General features: G+C 44.5%; 1 long non-coding RNA gene across 1 annotated transcript; it reads left to right on the top strand.

Annotated features, from left to right (window-relative positions):
• Positions 1-4,981: 4,981 nt before the first annotated feature.
• On the top strand, positions 4,982-21,422 carry LOC128568939 (uncharacterized). The gene is made up of 3 exons (XR_008375246.1): positions 4,982-5,081; positions 12,691-12,766; positions 21,288-21,422. It is a non-coding gene; the product is annotated as an uncharacterized LOC128568939 (long non-coding RNA).
• The last annotated feature ends 1,951 nt before the right edge of the window (positions 21,423-23,373 follow it).

Raw genomic sequence — 23,373 nt, 5'->3', positions numbered from 1 at the left:
ATTTTTTCTATTTTCAGTCTTGCTGTTGCTCAGGCTTGTCTTGAACTCCTGAGCTCCAGAGATCCTCCTACCTTGGCCTTATAGAATGCCAGGATTATAGGCTTGAACCCCTGTGTGTGGCCGGCATTACACTTTCCTGTTCTCTTTGAAGACAGGCCCTCTATGCGCCCTCTGTTAGCCATAGAAATATCAGAAGTGACATGAGTCTTCTCTAAGCAGGAGTCTTTAGGAGCTGGTGATTATTTACTGACATACTTTTCCCCACAACCACCATGTCCAGTGCCTTGATCCATTCATGTTGCTGTAACAAAATCCCATAAAATAGGTAATTTATAAATAATAGAAATTTATATTTCAATTTCTGGAAGCTAAGTCCAAGATCAAGGCACTAGCAGGTTCAGTGTCTGATAAGGGACTGGCCTTTGCTGCCAAGGCGCACCTTGATCACTGTGTCCTCACCTGGCACCAAGGGCAAAAGGGCTTAGGAAACTCCCTTCACCCTTTTATGAGTTCACTCATCCCATTCATGAGGGCTTCACCCTCATGACTTACCGCCTACAAGCCCTGCTTCTTAATACTATCACATTGGTGATTACGTTTAACTTTTTTTTTTTTTTTAAGAGACACAGTCTCACTTCGTCACCCTCGGTAGAGTCCTGTGGTGTCACAGCTCACAACAACCTCCAACTCCTGGGCTTAGGCTCGAATCCACCAGGTTACTTGCTGAATTTTTGTCCTTTACCTCTCCTTCTGAACGGGAGCCTCTGAAATGCTTTTCTGTCTTTATTCTTTCATCGACTGGGGTGCTGGCATATTCCTTGTCACTGAGGGTGGCCTTGCCATTTCATAGACAGTGCCTTCTTGCCGCGTCATCACGAGATGGAAGAGTCGGGATTCTTTTATATTTTCAACTTATTTCTCCTGATTTTTGCTGGATGGGCTGGCCAAAGACGCACGTCCACCCCAAGCCGACCCCAAGATAACTTTTTATAACATACAACATTGCCTGCAGCTAATTTGAGGCTTATTTTTTATGTAAATACATGGAATGTATGAATATATTTATATAGAAACTATAATCCAGTACATTTTCCTTTCCTCATTCATAGCTCCTCATTTGCCTTTCTTTTTTGGGGGGGAGGCTAGAGTCTCACTATGTTACCTTCAGTAGAGTGCCAGGGTGCCCAGCTCACAGCAACCTCAAACTCTTGGGCTTAAGTGATTCTCTTGCCTCAGCCTCTCAAGTAGCTGGGACTACAGGTGCCCACCACAACGCCTGGCAATTTTTTTGTTGTTTAGCAGGCCCAACTGGGTTCAAACCTGCCAGCCCCAGTGTATGTGGCCAGCACCCTGATGACTGAGCTACAGGCACTGAGCCATCATTTGCCATCTTTAATGGGTCTGTATAATACCTTCTCATTAAGTTTCTCTCTCTCTGCTTAACCTCCACCTCTCCCCACCCCCAATTCTTGAAACCATTCACTCTCCTGCCTTGGGTGGTTTCCTCTGCACACTACTGTCTTTGACCTTGGGAAGGATTTCCTTCTCTCATTCCCACTCTCTCCTACCACCATAGCAATCTTGCTTTCGTCAGCCCAAGTGTACAGTTCACAGTTGTTCCCAGGACTACTAAGATGCTAAGCTGGACCTAAGGTTGCCAGGATCAATCTTTCCTTTCTTCCTCTCTTCCCTTCCGTTCCCTCCCCCTTTCCTTCTTTCCTTTAAGCTTTAGGAAATTCCTAATAGAGGGGCAGAAGGAGAAGGATTAATAAGGGGTTGAGTATTTTGCCAGTAGAGGAAAACCCAGTGCCAGGGAGACCAGCAAAGTCCCTGGTAATTAGAAGGAGAGCTCTTTGATGCCTATCATATGCCAACTGATGTGCTAAGCTGTTTGCGTACATTATCATATTTATTTCAACAATACTGCAAAGAAGGTTTGTTCGAGGGAATCGTGTCCTGGTTTGCTTGGAATAGCCATGGTGTTTGCTTGTTGTCCTGGCAAAATCATTAACAGCATTATCTTTCATTCTGAAAAGGTTTTGATAAGAAAAACTGTATAGTTACCTTAACTATCTCCATTTTATATGTGAGGATATTGAGGCTTAGAGAAGTAAATTAACCTGCTGAAGGTCACACAGCTGGTAAATGATAGGCTTGAGATTCAAACTCTGCACTGTATGGCTCTGTTATGGACTGAATTGTGCCCCCACAAATGAATGTATTAATCCCCTAACCTCTCTATATGTCTGTAATTAGAGATAGAGCCTATGAGGAAGTGATAGAGGCTAAACGAGGTCATAGGGGTAGAGCCCCAATCTGTCAGAGCTAATGCCCCTCTAGCAGGGGTTCTCAACCTTCCTAATGCTGCGGCCCTTTAATACAGTTTCTGTGGGTTGTGACCCACAGGTTGAGAACCACTGCCCTATAGGAACAAGAGCTCTCTCTCTCTCTCTGATGTGAGGACATGGAGAGAAGGCAGCTGTCTGTAAGCTCAGGAAGAGAGCCCTTGCCAACAACCAAACGGTCTTGCACCTTAATATTGGACCTCTTATCCTTCAGAATTGTGAGAATATAGGGCGGTGCCTGTGGCTCAAGGAGTAGGGCACTGACCCCATATACCGGAGATGGGGGGGGTTCAGATCCAGCCCCTGGCCAAAAACTGCAAAAAAAGAAAAAAAAAGGAGGAGGAGGAGAAGAAGGAGGATTAGAAGAAGGAGGTTCAAACCTGGCCCCAGCCAAAAACTGCAAAAAAAAAAAAAAAAATGTGAGAATATAAATTTCTGTGGTTTAAGCCACCTATACTGTGGAATTTTGTTATTGTAGCGTGAGCACACTAAGACAGGCTCTAATATCCATACCTCTTCCATTTATCATATTAGACCTCCTAATCCAGAGCTGTGTTAGCCAGCCACTGGTGCTAGCCTGAACATATTATCTCTCCCATCTGTATTCCTTGAACTTAGGCCAAGGGTAAATCTATTATCCTTCTCTTTAAACAACAGTAGGCAGCTTGTTGTCAATCCTTGTATCAGTCTGTGTCCAGTCAGTAATCACACTGTAAGTTGAACAAGGAAAGTATAAAGATTACATAAAGAGGCTGTAGAGATTGACTAGTAAGAAGTAAAGAGAACTCAAAAGAATATAAAAATAGCAGATATAAAAAAGGAGGAGGAGGAAGAGAAAGAAAAAAAAAAAAAGAGTAGATATGAGGAACAATCACTGCCAAAAGGCCAAGATAGCCCAAGAAAGAGCCCTACCCACAACCCTGCACCCTGATCCCCAAGCTGAGATGCAGTCTTCAGCTGTGGTGCACTGAACAGCAGAGAAATGGCTGTTTTGCGATGCTGGTGGAACTTGCTAGGAATCTACCTCGTAGGGTGGAAAACTTTGTTCTAGGATGCTGAAGATAAGCTGTTCACAGAGCGGGATCTCACTGGAGGCACTCTGTATAAACCACCCTACGGGGCTCAGGCCTGGGGAAAAGCTGCTGACTGCTAGATGATGCTGTCCCTATACACAGAAGAAGCTGGGAAGTCATCCTCAGAAGCTGAGCTTGGGCCACACATACTGCAAGAGGCTGGTGGAACCAGAAAACTTTTCCTCAGGTCATGCCTTTCCAGAGCCTTACAGCCAAAACTTAACATACTGCCAGTAGGCAAAAGGAAAAAAAAAAAATCTCAAGGGTATAGATCCATTTTTAAAGCTGGTAAAAAGGATGAATTGGACCGGAGAGACAATAAATCAATAATCAGTACATTTCCTCAAAGGTTCCACGTATGTAGTAATACTGTAGCTGTCCCCAGCCAGTGGTTCATGAAACCAGAGGAAGGAGACTAAAACATGCATCTTGAAATTAAGAAGAGGTAAATCTAAGGGGAGCCTTAAAAATGTTTCGTGGTCAGACCATGGCATATTTAACTGGTCCCACTTGACGGACATTTGGAATGTCCAGTCTTTTGCTATCATAAATAATGGTGCAGTGAAAAAAAAATGTTTTATTTTTTTGAGAGCATGATGCAAGGGGAGGCCTCCTACACTACAGTCCTGAAATACGCGTTTTTTTCTTAATCTGAATCAAGATGAAATATGAGTTTTTAACAAGCTCTCTAAGCATTTCTGTACATGTTTGAAACTACTGTTATAGACTGAGTCCTCGAGTAGCAGGGTCCTGGAAGAAAATACACATAACCACCTAGGTGCTTCAAGTGTGGGTGTCCATCTATTTGTCTGTCTGAAGTTCCAGGTCTTGGCATGCCTAATTCTCTGTTAAGTGTTCTACAGCAACCTTGTACCCATCTGTTTCCACTCATGGCTGGGGGGCTGGTGTCTTGGTCGCACTGTTTCTCCATCCCTGTGTGCCTGCTTTCTCTCTGTCTGAGGGCACTGCCTTCCAAACTACGCCCACTCGGTCTCCCCACTCCAGTACACGCTGAGTCCTGCGCCAGAGACACTGTTCCTTCTTGCCTATCTCCCTCCCAAACAGTCCATCTTCTTTCATCAGACGAGGGCTTGCTCTTCCCCCTTAACTCCTACAGAAGCCTCCTCTGAGGACTTCTCCCGCCCTCCACTTTGAGCCAGGGACCCTTTCTCCGCTGCCATCACACAGCTCCTTTAACACTGCACTGTCACTGCCTGCTTCCTGCACGGCCTGCGAGGCGATGTCTCTTTCACCACTGCGTCTTGATGCTCAGCACAGAGCCTGTCCATGGCTGGCATTCTACAGATATTGACTGAGTGAATAAATGACATTGTCCTTTAAGGCGGGCCGACTCTGTCCTGTTCACTGCAGTGTCCTTGCCTGTATTTTCTAACATAAACCCCACACGGAGTAGCTATCGTTTAACAGGCCACGAGCTCACGGAGCTGATTGCTGCCTAGGTCTCACCTCCTCCGTGCACCGTGGCCGGAAGGGGCGGGGCGCTGGCCTTGGCCGCACCTTGTGGTTCGGAGGGGGCGGGGCCTCCAGCGCGCACTCCCGGAAGCGCCTCGGCGCACGCCTCCAGCGCAGAGAGAGAGTTGTAGCAGTCGCCGCCACCGCTGCCAACACCGCCGCTACCGCCTCCTCGGTCCCAGACATGCCGGTAAGTGGCCGCGCCGCCCTGCTGCGCGCAAAACTGCGGTCCTGGTCTTGCTCCGAGCCGGCACAGTCGTTTAGCCAGATGTTGCTCTTATAGGGCTCAGGCCGCGGCCGGAGCTACTGTTGTCCCTCTGCCTATTCCTCCTCACCCAACCCCCAACTTTTGAGACCCTCCAAACATCGGATCCGGAAAGAGTTTAATCTAGGAGCCTGGCTTTCAGAACGCCAGAGCTGCAAAGCCTTCAGGAATTACAGACCGAAACCTTCCCTATGTACACAGGGAAACTAAGACCCAGGGAAGGGACAGAGTTGCCCAGGATGATGGAGGAATTGGTGGCGAGCTGGAACTGCTGGAACTGGGGCGCCTAGTCCCTGTGCGCCGAGCTAGCCTGAAAGAGGGCAGCGGGGTCGCTTTGGGCAAGTGGGTGGACCCTGCTATTTCCCCACGGACAGGGTAAGTTTTCAGAGGTTCATGTTTTTCTTCCCTTCTCCTGCCTACTTTGGCCTACTTTTCAGGTCAACTCATGGCGACATTGTTTAGAGAGGGTCATTTTCTCAATCAGGTTCAGCGACTCTCCAGAGACACCATTGCTCACTGGCAGAGTTTGGGGAATAGGTCTTAGCTTGCCACTCACTCAGTTGTTGCTGATGGCCTCATTCTTTAGATAAAGTATTAAGGCTTTTGGCAGATTAAAAAAACAACAACAACAAAAAAAAGCAAAACGAAAGCCCAGTAGTTTATTGAAGGTTGTGTTAAAAGTTGGGTAGAGCCAGGATTAAGCCCCTTACCGTCAAGCTCCCCAGCCTCACATTGCTTGACCACATGGGAAGTGCCTGACAAAAGCATTCACACCAGCTTGGGAAGAAACCCTGATCCTGCTGCATCCTGGTTGGTGTCATGTGGTGTTTAGCATTTTCCTCCTAGTTTATGATGGCTCTGGGCCAAGTGGGTACCCAGAGGTAATCCTCAGAAGCTCTGTGTTTTAGCAGCCTGTCTTTGGAGAGCTGACAGGTGAGCCTGAGGCCTTCTGGGCAGAACCATAAACATCTCAGGTGTCATTCCCCTTGGATCTTGCCAAGTGCCATGAGACAAATCCTCAGACAACACAAAGTATGGACAGGGAACCTGATGGAGTCAGCCCTACCAGTCGAGCAAGTCCACCTGGGGCAATGTCAAGAGGATAGTATTAATCGCCTGAGTGGAGGCTATCAGGTTTTTGTGGGGAGAGTAGCAGTAAACAAAAGGCCAGCTTGAGGATTGCTCTGTGACCACTTCTGGGGTTTGTGACAAAGAAAACACTTTTTTGAGCAGATTATCGAATGAAGAAGGTACTTTGAATAGTATGAGATGAACTGCCCCGGGAAGGAGGAGGGTATTAGGGAACTGCCTCAAAACTGGAAGAGGAAGAAGAGTGTGTTACCAGAGAGATTTCTCAGACTAATGCTCAGGAACACAGGGTTTGGAATTCCAGAAACCTCTGTGAAAATCTGTGCCCTTTTTGCCCAACTGGGTGACCTCAGGCAAATTTTTTACCTCTCTGCCTTGATTTCATCACCTGTAAAGTGGGAATAAAAAATGCTAGTAAGATATGTAGCATAACCACTGACAAATCTGGTCCCCAAGAAATGGTAGCTTTTGTGTAGACCTAGGACAAGTGGAGTAGAACAACGGCCAGGCAGGTTTCAATTCCATTTTAACAAGGACCTCAGTGGTTAAGAGTTGAGGTTTTGGAGGACGTGTTTAATCCCAACTCTGCTGCTTTACAATCTTTTACCATAAGTGAGCAAGCTAACCTCTAAACTTCAGTTTCAAAATCTCTTAAGCAGGGATATGCATGCAAAGTGCTAATGCCTGGTGCATAGTAGGCTCTCAAATGTTTGTAAAGTCCCAATCATTAGAGTGTTCAAGGACTTCCCTGAATTTGAAAAAGAATTCCTTCTTTGAGAGGGGACTAGGCAGATTGACCTCCTCCATTGTCACTCTTCTAGTTCTGATATTCCATTAAAGAATAGAATTGTTCAGCTTCCTGACTTTTAAAATCTTCTTAAAGGACCCATTTTGTAAGTTTTTTTGAGACAGAGTCTCAAGCTGTTGCCTTCGGTAGAGTGCTATGGCGTCACAGCTCACAGTAACCTCAAACTCTTGGGCTTAAGCGATTCTCGTGCCTCAGCCTCCCAAGTGTCTGGGACTACAGGCGCCTGCCACAATGCCCTGGCTATTTTTTGTTGTTGCAGTTGATGTTTAGCTGGCCGGGGCTGCGCTCAAACCCACCGGCCTGGGTGTATGTGGTTGGCGCCCTACTCACTGAGCTTTGGGTGTCACCCCATTTCATAAGTTCTTATGACCCCTGAGGACCTAGGACTGCCAAAGTCATGCATCTAATAGTAGAGCTGGTCTTCAGATTTTCCTGTAAAAAATAGATAATTCAATGTTAACAAATGGAAAAACATACCATGCTCATGGCTGGGAAGAATCAACATTATCAAAATGTCCATACTACCCAAAACAATATATAATTTCAACGCACTCCCTATTAAAGCTCCACTGTCATATTTTAAAGATCTTGAAAAAACAATACTTCATTTTATATGGAATCAGAAAAAACCTCGAATAGCCAAGTCATTACTCAGAAATAAAAACAAAACAGGAGGAATCAGACTACCAGACCTCAGACTTTATTACAAATCGATAGTGATCAAAACAGCATGGTATTGGCACAAAAACAGAGAAGTAGATATCTGGAACAGAATAGAGAACCAAGAGATGAATCCAGCTACTTACCGCTATTTGATTTTTGACAAGCCAATTAAAAACATTCAGTGGGGAAAGGATTCCCTATTTAACAAATGGTGCTGGGTGAACTGGCTGGCAACCTGCAGAAGACTGAAATTGGACCCACACCTTTCACCATTAACGAAGATAGACTCTCATTGGATTAAAGATTTAAACTTAAGACATGAAACTATAAAAATACTAGAGGAGAATGCAGGGAAAACCCTTGAAGAAATTGGTCTGGGTGAGTATTTCATGAGGAGAACCCCCCAGGCAATTGAAGCAGCTTCAAAAATACACTACTGGGACTTGATCAAACTAAAAAGCTTCTGCACAGCTAAGAACACTGTAAATAAAGCAAACAAACAGCCCTCAGAATGGGAGAAGATATTTGCAGGGTATATCTCTGACAAAGGTTTAATAACCAGAATCCACAGAGAACTCAAACGCATCAGCAAGAAAAAAACAAGGGATCCCATCGCAGGCTGGGCAAGGGATTTGAAGAGAAACTTCTCTGAAGAAGACAGGCGCACGGCCTTCAGACATATGAAAAAATGCTCATCATCTTTAATCATCAGAGAAATGCAAATCAAAACTACTTTGAGATATCATCTAACTCCAGTGAGACTAGCCTATATCACAAAATCTCAAGACCAGAGATGTTGGCGTGGATGTGGAGAAAAGGGGACACTTCTGCACTGCTGGTGGGAATGCAAATTAATACATTCCTTTTGGAAAGATAAATGGAGAACACTCAGAGATCTAAAAATAGATTTGCCATTCAATTCTGTAATTCCTCTGCTGGGCATATACCCAGAAGACTAAAAATCACAACATAACAAAGATATTTGTACCAGAATGTTTATTGCAGCCCAATTCATAATTGCTAAGTCATGGAAAAAGCCCAAGTGCCCATCGATCCACGAATGGATTAATAAAATATGGTAGATGTACACCATGGAATATTATGCAGCCTTAAAGAAAGATGGAGACTTTACCTCTTTCATGTTTACATGGATGGAGCTGGAACATATTCTTCTTAGTAAAGTATCTCAAGAATGGAAGAAAAAGTACCCAATGTACTCAGCCCTACTATGAAACTAATTTGGGGCTCTCACATGAAAGCTTTCCCCCCCCTAACAATAGGGGGAAGTGAGAAGGGGGAGGGTGGTCCGTAGAGGGAGGGGGATCGGTGGGATCATACCTGTGGTGCATCTTACAGGGGTATTTGCGAAACTTGGTAAATGTAGAATGTAAATGTTTTGGCACAGTAACTGAGATAACACCGGAAAGGCTATGTTAACCATTGTGATAAAAATGTGTCAAATGGTCTATGAAGCAAATGTATGATGCCCCATGATCATATCAATGTATACGGTTATGATTCAATAAAAAAAAAAATAGATAATTCTGTCCATTAAGCAGATTTTTCCATCACCCTCAGACTTATTTTTGCCATTCAGAGCTGGAAGAGGAGAGCACTGAATTATAATGTTTGCCACCCAAAAGCCACTTTCTGACTTATGGCCTTTGTACTCTGGGGGGGTGAAAGACCTTGCTGTAGTCAGCAGCAGAAAGTTTCAGATCTCTTTTGACTTTAGGTCCTCTGGTAGCAAAAAATTGTGCTCCTTAACACAGTTGGCTCCTTCTGCCACTCTCAGAATTTCTGCAGAAAGTTAAAGTTACAGAGGCTGGCAGTGCACTTGCTATTCCAGAACCAGCAAGACTTCATGGGGGTAAAGAAAGCCTGGGTTGACATCCCATCCTCAGTACTTACCACGTGAAAGTAAGCAGATCAGTGGTGGCAACTTCACTTTCCTTTTGAGTAAAATAAGATGAATAGCTCCCTTTCCAGGATGAGTAAGGACTAACTTAATGCATAAAGAGAACTTGACGTATAGTAAGCATTCAATAGATTTAATTCTTATGTGTATCTTGGAAATCTTCAAAGCTTTGCCTCAGTATACAGGTGAAAACTGTTGATGAATCTGGTCTGTTTGATTCTCTTAAAGCAGGACTCAGCTGACTTTTCCTTAAAGGGCCAGATAGTAACTATTTTAGGCTTCCTGAAGCATAGGGTCTCTTTTGCAACTATTCAACTCTGTTGTTCTAGTGTAACAATAAACAAGTGAGGTTGGCTGTGTTCCAACAAAATTTTATTTGAAAATCAATTTGCAAGCAGGCTGTAGTTTGCAGATCTGTGTTCTGGAGCATCATTTCAAACTGTAATATGTGCAGGAATGACATGAGTTCTTGTTAAAGTGGGGATTCTGATTCAGGAGGTCTAGGGTGAGACCTGGGATTCTGCATATTTGGCGGGCTTTCAGGTGATGCTGATACTGTTGGTCTGAGGACCACACTTTAAAGTTAGCAAGATTTTGTAATATCCACTACAAATCCTTTTCAGAAATCGTTATTTTTGAAAAGTCATGAAACAAGCTAAAAAGAAGCAGAAGTGTTTAGCTAGAAGAAAAGAAAAACTGCTCATTTTCTTTAAGGCAGGTTTTGCAGATCAGGCCTCAACAAAAGTAGTGGTCTACTAGCCATGAAGGTCCAACACTGGAAAGCCACACTGCTAAACTCTTGGTCTCAGTTTCCTCTCTAAAGCACAATGATAATCCAGACCCAGAGGGTTTTAGAGACTTGGAAAGAGTTTGAGAAGCCACTTCCCCCATTTTTCTCAAGTGTATATTTTTGCCTCCCTGTCTTTCCCCAATAGGTTGAAAATAGAGAGTCATAGGGCCTGCTCTAGATCACAGAGCCAGCTGAGGCAGGTACCTGGAAAGCTCAGGTGATGCTTACACACACCAAAGTTGGAAAAATTGAGTTGGCTAATAGTAATCTATACCTCTTTTGGAATAGATAAGGAAACTGGAGACCTTTGGGGCAGAGATTTTGCCTCAGGTCTTTCAGTAAGATGTATTGCTACACCCAAACTTCAATTGATGTACTAGACTTGAAACATTTTGAAGTGCTCCATGAAAAATAAAGCTATTGTTCCTTAGTAAATATTCCCAAATTTTGTAGTTTAAAACAACGAATGTGCATATGTTAACTCACACAGGTTCTGCGAGTCAGGAATCTGGGAGCATCTTAGTTGAGTGGTTCTGGTTCAGAGTCTCTTGTAAAGTTGCCGTGAAGATGTTGGCTGGATTATAGTCATCTGAAGGCTTGACGGGGACTGAACCCACTTCCAAGATGCCTCACTCACAGGATTGCTAGCTAGAGGATTCAATTTCTCAACATGTGGACTTCTTATAGATGCTTGAGTATCTTAATGACCTGGCAGTTAGGTTCCTCTAGAATGAGTGATCCTAGAAAGAGAGCAAGGCAGAAGCCACAGTGTCTTTAAGGATGTTATGATAGCTTTGGAAGTCACATAGCTTCACATCAAGCTATACTCTATTGGACACATGAACCAACCCTGAGTCATTTTAGAATGGAACTACTCAAGGACATAAATGCATGTACTACAAAGCAGAGGTCATTGAGGCCATCTTGGATGCTGGCTGCTACACTTAGAATCCTGTGTTCATCCCATATACTTCCCTGGTGAGGCATTCCTACCCCATTTTGCAGATGTGAAAACCAAGGCATACAAGAGTTAAGCAGCTTACTCATGGCAGGTGCCAGAGTTGGTATCTGAAGCCAGAGCTACCTGATGCCAAATGTTTTCATTTTCTGAGATTTTAGAATAAATGAGTATTGCTTTAAGCACTTGTGTGATAGAAAAGCAAAGGATCCAGAAGTTTTTGACCAGTCATATCCATCATCCATTCACTCAGCTAAATGTGTTAAGTACCTACCCTGTGCCAGGTACTGTTCCAAGTTTTGGGAACTAAACAAAACCCTGTCTTCTGGGAACTTACCTTTAGACATTTGCTTTGTTAGATACCCTGGAGAACATAGGATACAGAGCCTACATGAGAGTCCAGGAACCTGGGATCCTTTCCTGCCTAGCCTCCAACCTATTGGGGAGTCCAAGAAAATTCTTTCCCTTCCCCGGACTCAGGTGCTGCCTCTGCAAATGAGGGGCTTGGATGAGAGCAGTCATCCGGGATGCTTACTAGACATAATAGATGTCTAAACCCGCTGACAGAACTTGTAGTTTTTGCAAGCTGTCAGGTCACTCTAAGGCAAAAAATAATTTTATTTATTTATTTTTTTATTATTATTTTTTTTTTTTTGTAGAAACAGAGTCTCACTGTACCGCCCTCAGGTAGAGTGCCATGATGTCACACGGCTCACAGCAACCTCTAACTGTTGGGCTTCTGCGATTCTCCTGCCTCAGCCTCCCGAGCTACTGGGACTACAGGCGCCCGCCACAACGCCCGGCTATTTTTTGGTTGCAGTTTGGCCGGGGCTGGGCCTGAACCCGCCACCCTCAGCATATGAGGCTAGCTCCCACTCACTGAACCACAGGCGCCCCCCCAAAAAATAATTTTTTGATGCATAAATGGGCCCACCAATTCAGCAGTCCTCAAGGTTTGAGGACCCATCCATGTTAGAGTCATTGTTGGTCATGAGACAAAGCCCATACCTTAACAATCACTGTTTTGAAGGTAGGACTGGAAAGAAAACATTGTAAGCTAGCTGTCTGGTGCTTCTGGACTAGACACTGCACAAGGATTTATAGTGATGACCTCATTGAATATAACCTGTGAGATAAAGAAATCCTTTGTTATTCCACCTCACACTTGAAAGGCTGGGGCTCAGAAGTTCCTGATGAGTGATCCTGCCCAGTCTTTGCTCTCTGCTGGCCAGAGTGGGCCTGCATCCTAGCACACTGTGTGGGTCACTCTGGGAGGTTTGGCTCATGGTACCCCATTGTCTGTTTCAGAAGCACGAGTTCTCTGTGGATATGACCTGTGAAGGTTGTGCAGAAGCTGTCTCTCGGGTCCTCAACAAGCTGGGAGGTGAGCTAGTGGCCTGCAATAGGCAGGGGGATGGGGAGACAGATACACTTATGTCATGTTCAAATGCATGCAGACATAGTTGGAAAGGCTTTAATTTAAGCTGATGGTAACAGTAAAATAAAATATATTGAGTACTTAGCATGTGCCAAATAATGTTCTTAATGGATTAGGTGGATCACATAATATAATCCTCACCACAGCCGTTTCAGACAGCTTTTTCTTCCTATCTCCATTTTAAACAGGAGGTAACTGAAATTCAGAGAGGTTAAGTAACATGACTAGGATCACCTTGGCAGTAAATGGCAGAGCTAGAATTTGGCTGAATTAACTAGAACTGCCACAGCTAGCTCTGGAGCCTGGACAGTACTAGTAAATATGTTTGTGATCTCCAGTGTGACAACTTTTGCTGTATGGCATGTTTTAGTGTCATTTTTCTGTTAAAGTATTTTTTTAAGTGGTAACAGTGTTAAAAAAATTAATTTCTTTTGGACATACTTAGAAAATCAATATTCTCATCTACCCTCTCATTTCGCTGCTGGGAAAACCGACGCTCAAAGAGGGCTGGAATCTGGCCCTGGGACTGCATGAGGTAATGACTGAGTTATGATCAGAGTTCTGATAGTGGCTGGGCTTAGTCAGTCTCCTAAGATTTTCTTTTTTAAAACCCTAGATAATAACAACACCCAGTTTTTTAATGGCTTCCACATGGGTGTGATCTCATTAGCAGTCCTCAGAACTGTACTTTCCGTCTGTGGAAAGAAGATGCTGATGCTAGTGCCAGAGAGGGAAGTGACTTACCCAGAGTCCCTTAGCAAGTCAGTGGCTTCTGGCCGTATAAACTGGGATCATAATCTGAAAGAATCTGAAACAGTTGAAGAAACTGACTGCTGACTTGCCAAAGTTTATTCCAAGAGTGACTGTGAGCTCTTCTCCCTTGTGCTTGGGTTTCCCAGCTGTCTTGTCGGAATGTCAGTCTGTATGAGCTTTTGCTGTGGATGCATTAAAAATGAAACTGCACAGGAGCCCCCCTCAACACAAAGCATGCTCTGGATGAAATGAGGCAGACTTGCTTGACAGAGTCTCACTTTGTCACCCTTGGTAGAGGGCTGTGGTATCATAGCTCATAGCAACCTCAAACTCGGGCTCAAAGCAATTCTCCTGCCTTAGCCTCCCTGGTAGCTGGGACTACAGGCACCTATCACAACACCCAGCTATTTTTTTTTTTTTTTTACAGACAGGGTTACACTCTTCTTTTTTTTTTTTCTTTTGAGACAGAGTCTCACTCTGTCACCTTTGGTAGAGTGCTCTGGTGTCATAGCTCACAGCAACCTCAAACTCTTGGGCTCAAAGCAGTTCTCTTGCCTTAGCCTCCCTAGTAGCTGGGACTATAGGCACCTGTCACAATGCCCAGCCTTTTTTTTTTTTTTGAGACAGAGTCTCAGTTTGTCACTCCTGGTAAGAGTGCCCTGGCATCACAGCTCATAGCAACCTCAAACTCTTGGGCTTAAGCAATTCTCTTTCCTCAGCCTCTCAAGTAGTTGGGACTACAGGTGCCTGCCACAACACCTGGCTATTTTTTGGTTGCAGTTGTCATTGCTGTTTGGTGGGCCGGGTCTGGATTCGAACCTGCCAGCTCTGTTGTAGGTGGCTGGCGCCCTGGCTGCTTGAGCTCTGAGCCTACAGGGTCACACTCTTGCTCAGGCTGATCTCTAACTCCTGAGCTTGGGCAGTCGACCCGCCTGGGCCTCCCAGAGTGCTGGGATTACAGGTGTGAGCCACTGTACCCGGCTTTCGGACTTGCTTCTTGATGGTTCAAGGACACTTGCCTGGGAACCTGGGCTTCCCAGAATACTGTTTGAAATCCATTGTGTTCAACAATTGATCTCAGAGTTCTTCCAGCTTTATGGTGGTATCAAAAAGTTTATTCCAAGGAAGAGGGAGAGTCTTCTGACCAAAAAACAAAAATCCAGAGTGCACCAAGGACACATTTTACTCTTCCTCCCCGAGGCATCCGGTATGTACAGATGCAGAGATCATGACTAAACCTGGTGCCATATGATTTTTAAGGCCCATCGACTGATGCTGGAGGATCTGCCTCTGAGCTTTGGCAGATTTTTCCCCATCTTTCACAACTATCCCCAAGGGTGGCCTCTTGAGAAGGGTCTGGAACAGTGTTTTTCAACCTTTTTTATCTCATGGCACACTTGAACCTATTGTTAAACTTCTGTGGTACACTTTAAATTATGTCGATCAAAAAAAGAGTAAAGAAACACTATGCTTTGAACTTCTTACAAAAATAATTTTATTAATGGTCTTTAAATTTTTTGAGGCACACATAAGGTCCTCTTAGGGCACACTGATCTGGAGGGTTTTCTGAGTTGGTTAGCTCTAGAAGAGCCGTGCTGGGCCTGAGGACTCACAGACTAATGGTGTCCTTGACCTGGAAAGACCACAGGGGCTGGCCAACTCTGGCTCCTTTATATACAAATAGGGAAGCCGAAGCCTGTGATGTGCAGGACCAGCCTATTGACACCCAGCTAGTCACTGGTGAGGTTAACTCCAGAGCCTGTCAAGGGCTTTCTGAAAGAAAGAAAGAAAGAAAGAAAGGGCTTTTTTTTTTTTTTTGAGTGAGACAATGTCTTGCTCTGTTACCCAGGTTGAAGTGATCATGACTCACTGCAACCTCAAACTCCTGGGCTCAAGCAATCCTGTTGCCTCAGCCTACCAAGTAGCTGTGACTACAGATACCCACACCTTCATGTCCAGCTAAGTTTCTTTCTTTCTTTTTTAGAGACAGAGTCTCACTTTGTCACCCTCGGTAGAATGCCGTGGTGTTACAGCTCACAGCATCCTCCATCTCTTGGGTTTAGGCAGTTCTCTTGCCTGAGCCTCCCGAATAGCTAAGACCATAGGTGCCTGCCATGACACCTGGCTATTTTTTTGTTGCAGTTTGGTTGCGGCCGGGTTTGAACCTGCCACCCTTGGTATATGGGGCCGGTGCCCTATTCACTGAGCCACAGGCATTGCCCAAAATAAGGGTGAATTTGGTTTTTGCTTTGGGAAGGTTGATTTAGGAAATTACCTTTTTTTTTTGTTTTGTAGAGAGAGTCTCACTTTATTGCCCTCGGTAGAGTGCTGTGGCGTCACAGCTCACAGCAACCTCCAACTCCTGGGCTTAGGCGATTCTCTTGCCTGAGTCTCCTGAGTAGCTGGGACTACAGGTGTCCTCCACAACTATTTTTTTGTTGCAGTTTGGCTGGGGTCGGGTACCCTCTACCCTCAGTATATGGGGCTGGCGCCCTACCCACTGAGCCACAGGCACCGCTCGCCCAGCTAATTTTCTAAAAAAAATTTGTAGAGATGGGGTCTTGCTGGGTTACCCAGATTGGTGTAGAACTCTTAGGCTCAAGCGATCTTCCTACCTCAGCTTTCCAAAATGCAGAAATTAGGGTGTGACCCACACACCCAGCTTCTCTGCATTCTTTTATCATAGTAAGACTCTTTTTAGGTCTTCCCATGTGCTGTTTGTTGGTTTAAATTGGCACAACCATTTAGGAGGACTGTTTTACAGTATCTGTTAGCATTGAAAATGTGCCAAGTATCTATCTGTTGACCCACAATTTCAATTCTATGAATTCAAGGTATGGAAATAAGTTTAACAAGTTTTCTAAGGTATGTTCAAGTATGTTTACTATAGCATTATTGTGATGATAGTGAAAAATTGGAAGCATCCTCGGTGTCCCTCAACCGGAAATTGAGTAATTAAGTGGATGTATGGTACATCCACACCGCAGAAGACTGCTTAGCTGTTACAAAGAGATTGTAGTCAATTTGTGTATGCTAAGGGGGGAAGACAGCCAGGACATTGAAAAGTGAGATGTTAGCAAGGCCTGTTTATACCCTTTGATCCCATTTGGAGGAATTCTTCTTCGTTTGTGTATCTGAGAGAAAGACAAGATAGATGCCATATTGTTCACATTGATCTCTAGGGTAGGGTCAGGAGGAGGCCTTATACTTTCTGTTGAATTCAGAAATGTTTACTTAAAAAAAAAAAATGGTGTGTCTATATTACTTTAGCAGTTAAAAAAATTTTTTTAAAGTTCAGTATAGAGTAGAGATCAGCAAACTACAGCCCATGGGCCAAATATAGCCCACAGCCTATGGGTTGTGTGGCTAAGAATTTTTTTTTTTACATTTTGTTAAAGATTGTCATATGTGGCACATAATAGATAAAACATTTACTCTTTGGCCCTTTATAGAGAAAAAATTGGCCTATCTCTTGTCTAGAGGAAAGGGGAAGGGTAGTTGTGAATAATAATTTGGGAGTGTGAACTCTTTCTCACTGTAACTGGGAGGGTCTCTACTTCCTCTCCCCACACCCCGTTTCCTCTTCCTGCAGGAGTTAAGTATGACATTGATCTCCCCAACAAGAAGGTTTCTATTGAATCTGAGCACAGCATGGACACTCTGCTGGCAACCCTGAGGAAAACAGGAAAGACTGTTTCCTACCTTGGCCCCGATTAGCAAGGGCCTGGCCTCTTGGCCAGCAGGATGGACCAAAGGGGGCAGGTAGGTGAGGCCCCAGCACTTGTTGAACAGACTTGCTGCTTCATTGGAGGTAATATGTTGGCCTTTGAGAGCTTGAGTAAAGCCAGGAGGGTGTCCTAGGTTCTTTTCAGCCCTCTGTTCGCTTTCTTTCTTTAGAGTGGTCACGAATATTTCACTATTGTCTAATGTAAATCACCACCACCAACTCCCCCACCCCCGAGTAGACAGAGCATTGTGTAATATTTCCCCGGGTCCCCTTTAGGATTTAGGGGATGCATTTCATAGTTAGCAAGTTTAGACCCTAAGTAGTGTGCCTTTGTTGGTGCCTTTGTTTTTTAAAGTTGTCCCCTTTAGGATTTGGGGGATGCATTTCATAATTAGCAAGTTTAGACCCTAAGTAGTGTGCCTTTGTTGGTGGGATTTTTTTCATTTCTTTCTTTCTTTTTTTTTTTTTAAGAGATGGGGGTCTCACTGTGTTGCCAAGGCTGGAGGGTAGTAGCTGTTCACAGGCACAATTACAGTGTACTACAGGCTTGAACTCCTAGGCTCAAGCAATCCTTCTGCCTCAGCCTCCTGAGTTGCTGGGACTGTTGGTGTGTGCCACTTCACCTGGCTGTACCATTGATACTAACTTTCTCATCATATTTGATACTGTGTCCTTGGCCTCATCCTTCTGTGCACTGACCAACAGAGTTAACTCAGACTCTGTCCCTCTTTCTACTTGAAACTCTGTCAACTTCTGAGTATGCCCTCTGCTCAGACTGGTGCAAAAGTAAAAGAGTACCTGAACTAGATACTCCCTTCAATTTTATATAATCCAGGGAGGCCGTAAGTGGCACCGTGCCAGCACTCCTCACTCTGGAACTAGGGCATACTTTATTCTTCAATCTAGCACAGTCTCCACAGAGCACTCCTGGCTGTCACTGTCCATGTAGTGCATTTGACTCATGAATTACGATGGTTGCCACATCCCTGATGTGGCTTGGTGCCCTCCCTGTGATTGAGAAAAGTGAGGTCTGGAGAGGGGAATTGACTTGACCAAAACCCCCCAGGTGAGTGGCAGGGACGGGAATATCAGGTATTTTGATTTGGAATTCTGTTGCTGATGGCATTGTCCCTGCAGATGGGTCCACGGAGAGCTCCCCAGGCACAGGCAAGCTACAACCAATGAGCAGATTGTGACAATCCCCTATAAGTACAACCCCCTTCCTAAAGGTGTATATTTGTTGCCTGAGCCATGGTAACATATACACAGTATTCTGTGTGTATGGGGACATCACATACAAGTCACAAGATGTCAGATGCATCTGGTTTCCATCTGTGGATACAACTCATGTTCCAGAATGAGCCCAGGAAGAATGATGAGGATTCTGGGTTCCAGTTCCAGCTCTCTGCCCTCACTTCATTCTATACCCTGTGACTTTGGGCACTAGATTTGGTTCTCCTATCTGCAAAATGAGGTTAAAATTTCACCCTGTTTTCCTGCTCTGTGGGAGTTACTGTGCAATCCTTTTAAATATGAAGGATTTTTCCCTAAGGGAGTACAACATTCGCAGTTTCAGGCTGGGCATGGTGGCTCATGCCTGTCCTAGCACTCTGGGAGGCTAAGGTAGGATTGCTTGAGCTCAGGAGTTCGAAACTAGCCTGAGCAGGAGATCCCCATCTCTACTAAAAGTAGAAAAATTCTCCGGGTGTTGTGGCAAGTGCCCATAGTCCTTGCTACTCCAGAGGCTGAGACAGCAAGGTGGGTTGAACTCAGGAGTTTGAGGTTGCTGTGAGCTAGGCTGACACCATGGCATTCTAGCCTGGGCAACAGAGTGAGATTCTGTCTTAAAAAAAAAAAAAATTAGCAGTTTGCACCCTGATGTGGAACAGGGTACTTACATTGTTCCTCCATTGTGTAGGTTTTGTAGGGAGGGTGAATGTGTAGGCTCTGGGACCCTCCACCACTCTCAAAGGACCCTGTTACATATGGGTCTGTACATAAGATTGCATTCAATAAAAGTGCCCTGTGCCAAGAATGAATGGAGGGAAGGAAGAGGACATTTCCCCAGCTGGTTGTATACATAGGGGAGCCCCAATGTAGACACCTTAGATTGGAAACTGTTGGCCTGGGCACATGAATTCTTCTAACTAAAAATGTAGGACTCGCTGGTTGTAAACCATGTGTGGTTTAAAGTGTATTTTTCTCATAGTTAACACGTGTCGGCTGGAGAGGTAGTTATCTCACTTGATTGTTCAGTCAGTTATAGGTTGAACTCTTTTCTCTATTCTTTCCCTTCTCACTACTGCACCTGACTAGTCTTAAGGAAAAAAAAGTTTTTTTTAAATTAATTTATTTATTTTGAGACAGAGTCTCACTGTGGTTCCCTCAGTACAGTGCTGTGGCATCACAGCTCACAGCAACCTCAAACTCTTGGGCTTAAGCAATGCTCTTGCCTCAGCCTCCCAAGTAGCTGGGACTACAGGCACCCACTACAACACCCAGTTATTTTTGGTTGCAGTTGTCATTCATTGTTGTTTGGCAGACCCGGGCTGGGTTCAAACCTACCAGTTCTGGTGTATGTGGCTGGTGTCCTAGCTGCTGAGCTACAGGTGCTGAGCCTATGACAGGTTTTTTTTTTAATGGAGGTGAAATTCACATGACATACAATTAACCATTTTAAAGTGAACCATTCAGTGGTATTTAATGTGTTCATACTTTGTGTGACTACCACCTCTTTCCAGCATCAGAACCTTTTCATCCTTCCAGAAAAACACCCTATACCCATTAAACAATCACTCCCCATTACTCCTTCCTCACTCCCCTGAAGCCGCCAGTCTGCATTTTGCCACTGTGGATTTGCCTATTTTGGACATTTCACATAAAAGGAAATATATAATATGTGACCTTTTTATGTCTAGCTTCTTTGACATAGCATGGTTACAAGATTCATTCAAGATGTAGCATGTCTCTGTACATTATTCCTTTCTATGGCTGAATAATTCTCATAGTAGTTTGTTTGTTTTTTTTTTTTGAGACAGAGCCTTAAGCTGTCGCCCTGGGTACAGTGCTGTGGCATCACAGCTCACAGCAAACTCCAACTCCTGGGCTTAAGCGATTTTCTTGCCTCAGCCTCCCAAGTAGCAGGGACTACAGGACTATGCCTGGCTGTTTTTTGGTTGTAGTTGTCATTGTTGTTTGTTAGGCCTGGGCTGGATTTGAACCCGCCAGTTCTGATGTATATGGCTGTTGCCTTAGCCATTTGAGCTACAGGCTCCAAGCCACTCATAGTATTTTTTTTTTTTTTTTGGCTTTTTTGTAATAGGAAGTTTCACACTTAGATATAAAATGAATCCTCAAGTACCCAGAGACAAGAATTACCAGGTGACTCTCATCATTGTCATTGATGCCCAACTTCCCCACCAGATAATTTTGAAGGAAATTCTAGATATCTTATAATCTTATCTATGTGTATTTCAGTAACAATAGGTAGTATGGAAAGGCTCCTTGAGACTTAGGTGCAGAGTAGTTGGTAAGAATCACCCAACAAGTGAACTTTACCCTGTATACTCAGGCAGCATCTTCTTTAAAGTCTGTTTTAAGAGGCTGCCCAGTGACGGATTTGGAGCCGGGTTTGGGAAGCACAGACATAAAGCATTTATTGGTTATGATGTCACCTTGATTGTCTGATTGTTGGAGGATTTGTTTGCTCCTGATTTTGTCCATTGCCTTCCGAGCATAAACTGGAACAGAACGGGGAGTACTGCTGGCCGGGTATCCCAGCAGCCCTGTGAGTTCCCCGAAGAGGGCATCAGCTTGGCCAGGTTAATGGGTGCAACAGACTTGGTGGGAACAGTGTGTGGGGTTGGACACTAGGGTTCTAGTCCTCCCACACCCTGGGTTTCTCTCCCCCATATTTGCTGCTTTGCAGTGTCACCGTGTTCACAGCAGATGGCGCCTTTGTTCCAGCTAACTTTTCCTCTCTCCTAGGGGGCTGATCCTCTCCTGGCTTCCAGATCCACCTGGGACTTGGCAGTCCTGTTCAGTCATGGCGTTTCTGCAAAGACCCTCACCTGCCCTGCTCTTTCCTAGTTTCCCTGCAATAAAGTCAAGCTACTTTTGTTGTTTGTTGATGATGTTATCTTGTGTGGTCTTGATGTCACCTGCTTAGACTCCTCATTTTGAAGTTTTGTCTGTCAAGTAAATTGCATGTAAGGTATATCAAATGTTAAGACAGATGGGCAGCGCCTGTGGCTCAGTGGGTGGGGCGCTGGCCCTATATACCAAGGGTGGCAGGTTCGAACCCAGCCCCGGCCAAACTGCAACAAAAAAATAGCCAGGAGTTCTGGTGGGCTTCTGTAGTCCCAGCTACTCAGGGGGCTAAGGGAAGAGAATTGCCTAAGCCCAGGACTTGGAGGTTGCTGTGAGCTGTGACACCATGGCACTCTACCAAGGGCAATAAAGTGAGACTCTGTCTCTAAAAAAAAAAAAAATGTTAAGACAGTTGGAATAGTGGGAAGAGTCTGGAGTCAGACTGCCTGGGACAGAGTGCAAACTCCGCCCATCTCTAGCTGGGCTGCTTAGCCCCTCAGTGTCTACAGGTATTAACTGTGATAACAGCATCTACTGCAAATGGTGATTGTAGGGATTAAATGCTTATGAACCAGTTAGAGGAGTGCTCACCAGTGAGAAATCACTCAGAAAATGTTTTCTACTTATTTTTATATATTTCATAAGTCAAAGATCTGTAGAAATGACAAGTAGAGTTCCAGTCAGGTTAAGAATTAGTACTTAACAGAGTTCCATTATGTCAAAACAAAGGGAATGTTTTAATTTATGTAACTTAAAATTTTTAAAAAGTTCTTCAAAGAAGTTCTCAAACTGAAGTACTCTTAAAAATTATTAAGGATCTCAAACAGCATTTGAGATCTAACCCATATAGTTGTGTGGGTTATGCTATATTAGAAATTAAAATAGGAATAGGAGTAGAATTTTAATAGAAATTAAAATGGGAATTTTTAAAACACAGGAATACCCAAGTTCATACTCCATTTGCCATTTGGACTAAATGAGGTCATTGCATGTCACTTAGACTCTGGAAAATGTCACCAGGCAATTTCTAGGAGAAAGGAAAAGGCATCTTACAGAAGTTGCTTTTATCTCATGTACCTTCTGAAAGGTCTTGGGGACATGTTGAAAACCACTGCTTTAACCATTTTTGGGGCCCTTACTGGAGACCCAACACTGCTGGACTCTGGGATAAAACCTGGCTCAGCACTTGGCCAGCCATAGCTTTGAACCAGTCCCTAATCTCTCCTAGAGGCAGTTTCCTTGTCTGCACAATGCATAAGACCTGCACCTCACGGTACTTACTAGGCAGAAATAAGACTATTTCAACTCTAAACTGGTATGCTAGTATAGTTTTGGTCCTGTTATGAAAGATCTAAGTCTCAGGGACATTTCTGCCTTTATGGTCCCCTGGGGGCACAGGGACTCTTTCCCAACCCTCAAGGTATATGGGCTTCTTAGCCACCAGATGGCACTGTCTTTTGGACTTGTGCATCCCCAGAGAAGTTTGGCAGTTTCTGTGGGCTCTGGCAGGACAAACATGAGGATTTTTTCCATTTTTATTTTCCCCAGGACACCTGGATCAGGTTGGCTGACCCAGGAAACACTGGTGCTTCTTAGAGCAAGTGATCAGAGGAGTTTATTTCTTTTGACTATTCTCTGTTGGTTCTGTTCCTGGAGGCTCCAGAGGAGTTGGGGAAGCTCCCACAACTGCTGCGGCCCTTCTGCCTGTCCTGGAGCTAACGAGATCACACACCAGAGCTCAGACTTGTGCAGGGGTGGGCGTGAGCTGCAGATGTGTCTACATGTCAGTCAGGGCTTCCTCGAGTACCTGGTCCCTGCCTACCTGCCCAGCCTCTCCCTCTTCTCACTGCAGCCAGTCTGCTCTCAAGGTGTCCTGTTTTGTTCATGTTGCTGTGAATGACACCTGCTGCCCGCCCTCTTTCCATGTCCAAAATCCTTTCCCTCTTACATACCACATGTAAGAAAAGGAAACCTTGCCACAGCT

Source organism: Nycticebus coucang, chromosome 17, assembly GCF_027406575.1.
Source record: "Nycticebus coucang isolate mNycCou1 chromosome 17, mNycCou1.pri, whole genome shotgun sequence".
Lineage (NCBI taxonomy): Eukaryota > Metazoa > Chordata > Mammalia > Primates > Lorisidae > Nycticebus > Nycticebus coucang.
This window is presented reverse-complemented; position numbering and strand designations above follow the sequence as displayed.